Source organism: Anas platyrhynchos, chromosome 2 (genome assembly GCF_047663525.1).
Source record: "Anas platyrhynchos isolate ZD024472 breed Pekin duck chromosome 2, IASCAAS_PekinDuck_T2T, whole genome shotgun sequence".
NCBI lineage: Eukaryota > Metazoa > Chordata > Aves > Anseriformes > Anatidae > Anas > Anas platyrhynchos.
Window position 1 is genome coordinate 147110047 of NC_092588.1, and position 6430 is coordinate 147116476.

Consider the following 6430-nt stretch of genomic DNA (forward strand, 5'->3'; position numbering starts at 1 on the left):
CCAAATTATTACTCTAATTCTGTTCTTATTGGCACATACCACATTCTGACTTTGCATTTTCTCTTTTATGTTCTTTTATTCTAACTTTTATTAATCTTCTGCTTGTCTCATATGCTTTTCTGCTATAACAGCTGGGAATTTAAGCAATTCTTCATGCTTTGAAATTTGGCACTGATAGCGTGCCAACCAGGACAAAGATTTTTCAGATGTCTTTGTTGCCGTGTTTTTGTTTTTTTTGTTTTTGTTTTTGTTTTGTTTTTTTCTCCTTCAGTAAAGATTTGAATCATTTGGCATCTTTATGTACTGGCTGTATAAAACTGCTTGTGCTATTGCTTCCTAATTTTTCATGAATATGTAACAGAAATCATTACAATAAGGAAATAAGATGAGTAGTAAGTACTCAGTCAGTGAGTCTGTGTTTGCTTTTAGCCACATTCTAATGCTTTTACCCTTGTTAAGTAGTCAATGAGAAACAACGTAGTCTCTTAATAACATGGGAAACAACATGCAGGTGTAAAGAATCAGTTGTCAGAGATAAGACCCAGGTGAAAGACTTAAATAAGAGCTGACATCATCATGTTAAGATGATGGGAAGTCATGGAAGATTCTAGATAGCCTTGTGCAAAGGTGGTGCCTCTGGTGCAAAGAATGCTATCTGTTCTCCTTTGAGTTGATTCTTACAGTTAAAGAAACATTCGGGTTTTTGCTTACTCCTTTTAGATTGCCTCGAAATCTTGGTTGATTTTGTGGAAATTTGGCCAATTCAACTGGTTATTAGATAAAGTAGTAATGGTAGTCTGGAGATATGCCTAACTCTGTGATAGAAGGAGTAACGTGTTTTGTGTCTGTGGAGATTTTTCATTATTATTATTATTATTTATTTCTCTCCCATGTTCATAAACACTTGAACAATGAAATTCTCAAGTCTGGTGCTCCTACTTAGTGATGCTTGTGTCTCATGCTGCTGTGCTGCATCTAAGCTTAGCTGCATGATGTTGTAGATGCAGAAATTACTGTAGGTAGCTTTGAATCCTTATTATGTAACCTAGGGAACTGTACCTTATACCTTTTGATGTTAAAAGAGCTGTTTTAAAGTAATGTAAAAGCCAAAGTCTGACTTCTGGCAGCTTTCAAGAAAAACTTCTATTTGTCCTGAGTGATCTGGAGATGCTTAAAAGAAGCACTTTGAGTAATATTATAACTACAAGCAAGTATTCTATAATTATATAGAGAGTACATTACTTAACACAAACTTAAATGTAGCTAGGCTTCTTTCATCTGTTGTACCTGGTGTATTGAAAAATCAATATTATTTTCAAGGGTTACTTACTTGTGTCTCAGTTCAGTGGCTGAAATGATCTCCAATAAATTATTTGCTTGTCCCTATTCATCCTGCTTAGTAACCCGGTGCTGCAAGTGTGACTGCATGATCAGGCTGCAAGGCAAAGTGACTAAGTCCTCTTCTGCTCATTTTGGAATTGAGAGTTCAAGCCACTGTAAGTGGACCTCCTGTGGACCTGAAACTTTATTGCAGAAACTGCAAACAGGCATCCGCTTAATGTTTTCTGGTTTGAACACTTTCTGTCCTCCTACCATTTCTGGTCAGGCTGTATTAGCCAAATTCTGCAGAAAAAAATCACTCTAAAGCACTGATATGCAATTGTTTTTGTATGTAAGCCATGTCCATCGCATGAGGAATACTGTTTAAGTTTTGAGGATGTATAGAATGGTTACATGGATATCGATGTAAGAAGTGATAACATTTGGCTTCTGCTATGCAGTAAACCAATGCTTTCTAATATATAATACATATATATTAGAAATATATAATACATATATATATTAGAAAGCATTGGTTTACTGCATAGCAGAAGCCAAATGTTATCAAACCAATGCTTTCTAATATATATATATGTATTATATATTTCTAATATATATATATATATTATATATTATATATATAATATATATATGTATTATATATTTCTTATATATTAGAAAGCATTGGTTTAAGTATAATATATATTATAATATAATATACTTAATATACTTAATAATATATATTAAGTATATATATATACTTAAATCTATGCATAACCTCCCATATCCCTCAGTTAAACTAACTTACGTGTCTTTTTCTCCTAGCCCTTTGGGGGTAGATCTCAGAGGGTAGTAGAACATCTCCCCTGAGGTACTCTGCTTCTCACTGTGATAGAGGCACACCTCTGCCTGCCCTCTGCTTCCCTGGGCAGCAGGTGGGTCAGAGAAAAAAATGTTCAGCTCTCTGCACCTCAGTGAGGGACTGGCAGAGCTGTGTCAAGCAGGGAAAAGGGACAGATGAGTTAGTAGACTGGGATGGGAAGAATGTAGAGCCAAGATGTTAGTGGGAGACAGAAATGAAGAGAAGGCCATGGTTAGGCTCCTTGTGGAAGTAAGTTGAGGAGCAGGGTGCCAGATCCTAAACACTTCAGTCATTTCTGCAAATATTGTTTAACGGTAAAAACAAAAGCTTTTATTTCTGGTTAAACTGGTTATACTTGAGGACTGTGGAGCCTAGATAACAGGGTATGAGAGACAGTGGTAGAGTTTGGTTTTGACATGTAGTGTTTTGGGCTTGGTATATGCATCTTCAACCTCAGTCCTGATATCACAGAAGCTTCTCATGGAAACTACAGGAAATGAGAGCCAGCTCTGCTCAGCTTCTCTGAGGTTTCACTAATTTAATGGAACTTCTCTGTTGCTACCTTCATCAAAAATATATAAAACACTGATGAGGAATATCACAAAGCTGTGAAGTTCTTCTTAAAGAAGAACCTCTTAAGTTCCCATAATTTTCTCCCCCTTGGTGGAAAAGGGTTGGAGATCATACAATTATGTCAACTAGCAGTATGCCTGTTCCCGTGATCTTGTGCCCCAGCTGATGCCTTTGAAGAATGCAAGAAACAGGCTTATAAACAATGAGAAAAGCTTAAGCAATAGCTGCCTGTTTTTAGATAGTAGACAGATGTGAACCATCAGTCTTTCTTTTACTAGAGATTATGATGGAATTGGAGGAGTGGTGTTACTGGGATTTGTTAAGACAAATTTTCAACATAGTTGAACAGTACAAGTTGGCAAGTATGAAGCTCATCCCCTTAATTTCCCAACCTGACAATCTCTGATGTCATGCCAGTCGAAACAGATTTTTGCAACGTCAATTACATGTAATGTTTAAGCTGAGGCTTCTGAATATGTATGATACTTGCCTAGTCAAAGATTTTTATTGCATTTAAAGATATACCTTCACCTGTGAAAATGTGCGATCTCCTTGAACAGGATTGTACAAGGAACTTATGATTCAAATTACACTACTCTGCATGACAACTCTTTTTTCCTGAGTGAAAGTCAGGACTGAAGCCTGAACCTAGAAATAACTTGGAAAGCACTGTTAGTCATGACTAAGATCTTTTTAAATCCCATTTAACAATTGCAAGTTCTGATTTATTTATTTATTTATTTTTTATCTGAGTTCTTGGTTTACTTTGGAAGCAAATAGAAATTAACTTGGTAAAAAATCCTGTAGTATGCTGGCTGAACATGGAGCAGTCTATGTTAGTGCTGGCACCTGAAGTATTGATGAGAAAAATCTTTAACTAAAAGATCTGTAACTGAAGCTTCTACCTTATTACGTCCTAAAATATTTAAGTCTGTGAAAATGTGTTGGGCCAACATTCAAAGTCTAGTTTTACTTTTGTACCAGGCTGCAGAACAGCTTGATCCAATGCAATTTGCAGCTTAAACATTGTAGCTTGTTTGAGATCAGTTCGTAGTAACATGAAGTCTTGGTGTGGTGAGTAGACAGGCTTTTAAATATTTCTCCGGCTGGTCTTTCTTTCCAGGCCTTAGACCTTCTTGCCAACAGTGCTGCTAGGCTTATGATAATACTCTGTGGCCCAAGTCCAACAACAGATTTAATTTTTTTCCAGGCCTATGACAACACTGGCTTCATATTGCAGTCTTTTATTTTGAGAACCAGAAGGCTAAATTCTTTAGGCTAGTTTACTAGAGCTTTGCTGACTCAACTGTAGTTAAAGATTTAACCTTTAAACCAAGTAATCATATATCACCGTGATGTTTATCTCCACGTTTTCATGTTTCTCCTTGTTTTTCTGTTGCTTTCAGGTCTCTTCTTGACAAGGAGATACAGTTATGTTCCTAACATAAGGTACATAGAAAGTATAGGTTTCATTGATGTGTTTACTAAAGCGGTTTCTTTGCCCTGAAGTTCAGTGCAGCATTCATACGCTACCTATTTTGAAACAAAATTATTTGGCATCTTTAACCTGTTGTTCTGTGTTGTACTACAGTGCAAACGTTACTGAGCACTTTCTTCTGACTCTTTTATCCACTGTGCAGTGTCACTTCCAACCTACTGGGTTGCTTCTCAGCTCTTGAACTGTACATGGAGATTCCTAATTCTTCAAGAGAAGAAATTCTGGATGCATGTGTGTGCTCTGACTGTGTCTTCTGAACAAAGGCAAAGGGCCTCCCTAAAGCCTTGGTCTCCATGTCCTGAGGAGCACTGGCTGAAATGCATTTGAACTCATGGTAGGGCATGTGTTTGTGCTCTCAGGAGGAAATGAACTTTGCTTTGAAGTAATGTTACTGGTGCCAAGTACAACATCAACAGGGCAATGTAAAAAGTCTCACTGATATCTCTTTCTAGTCCTGGATGATCATCTGAGAAGGGGATTCCTCTCTGCAGTCAAGAACCATATGAGCTAACAAATATCATGTTATGGAAGAACTTTGCTCACAGTCATAGTTGACTTTCTGTTATGAAACCTGATTATATTATTCAATTTTCTTGGAGAAAGGCCTCAGTCTTACTGAATTCTTTTTTTGACTTTTCTTACTCTCTGTTCAGAAATTTTTGTTATTGTATGCATTAAACATCACATGTTGCAAAATAGGCATGTATATTAAATTAAAAATAAATAAATCAATAAAACAGGTATGGTAGTGTACTCCAAACTTGAGGGTGAGTTTTCTTCAGATAAAAGGCTCAACTTGGTTTATCTAGATATTTCAGAGATATGCATAGACATTTTACAACACTCAAAAAGAAACAAACAAACAAAAAGTAAGCTACCCAGTCCAGGCCTTTGCTTTAGCATATACATTTGAAAAGAAATAGGCTCTCTCAGGGACTCCCAGACAGACCACTTTCCTTTTTTCCCCTACCTCCTGGACCAGCTGCAGAAACATTGTCCTGGTCAAGAGAAATGCTGAACATCTTCCTGGTTTGCTAGTTGTATTTATGAGCAGCTCCTCCCTTGTTACCTGGAGACATGCTTGAAGCAAAGTAACAACCACCCTTACAAGAACAGCCTGAAGAGCTACAGTGCTGAAGAGCATGCAGTGATGAAAAGATATTCCTTTCACTTACCTATGTTCTTGAAACCAGCCCAGCGAGCTAAATCGCAATGTTTGCTGTATTCTCACTTGCCTGTTTGTTATCTGCCTGGTAGCTCTGGTGTCATTTTTCCTTGAACTTATTTTGCATATCAAGTATTATACTCAGCAAGATTAGATCTATTCTGCCTTTTTTTTTTTTTCTTCTATGAAATCAGTTATTTTATCTCAAGTTTGTGGCTACTGACTAGTGTCATCCTGCTTTGTTTTCCTTTTGCAGATACAAGTTCTTGTTGCTTGCTTCAGCTCTGATACATCTGTCTGAAAGGCTATCTGACTCGGTTCATTAAACTCAGAAAGGTGCTTCTCCCTCACCCAACTTTTCGCTCCTTAAAAAGAGTTCTGTGCCAGGTAAGGGAGTTGTTTGGCTAAATATCAGAGGGTTTCCAGTGTTAGCATAAGGCACAGTGGTGACAAGCTCTCCTTATGCTGGTGCCTGTTAGAAAGCTATCAGGTCAGTTCTTTGTAAACCCATATTGTTGTTTACTCTGCTGTTGGTTTGTCTTGGTCTGTAACTTTTCAAAATGTTTTGCAGAGTTGTCTAATTCATTTTTCCTTGTTTTGGGCTATCTGCACCTAATTTACTTTTGACTAGGTACATGTTTAGTATTTCTTGCACTACGTAATAATAACTAACCAATAGAGTACTCGTCCAGTAGCATGTAGTACTCATGGAATTTAGGAAAGAAATAATCCTTATTTCACCTGGAGTATACTGAGCTCTGAATTTTTATTTTCAGTTTACATGTGGTAACTCTGACTTTATCTGAACACCCTGCTTTTGTTTATAGTCTTTACAGCATTGCTGTAGACAAAAGCAGGAAAATCATGAGAATTACCAGGAGATGCTGAAGAGCATCGTAGTTTAACAGGGTTTGTTGCCTTTAAAATGGCACCTTTTTAATCTGAACAAGAAAAAAAGTTCTGTTGGAAAAACTAATTAATAAAGAAGGTTGTGATGATGACCAACAGGATA

General features: G+C 36.9%; 1 long non-coding RNA gene across 1 annotated transcript; it reads left to right on the forward strand.

The window, feature by feature from the left end:
* The first annotated feature begins 572 nt into the window (after positions 1 to 572).
* On the forward strand, positions 573 to 5535 carry LOC106014484 (uncharacterized). Its single transcript, XR_001185831.5, has 4 exons — positions 573 to 627; positions 1401 to 1496; positions 4162 to 4204; positions 4396 to 5535. It is a non-coding gene; the product is annotated as an uncharacterized lncRNA (long non-coding RNA).
* The last annotated feature ends 895 nt before the right edge of the window (positions 5536 to 6430 follow it).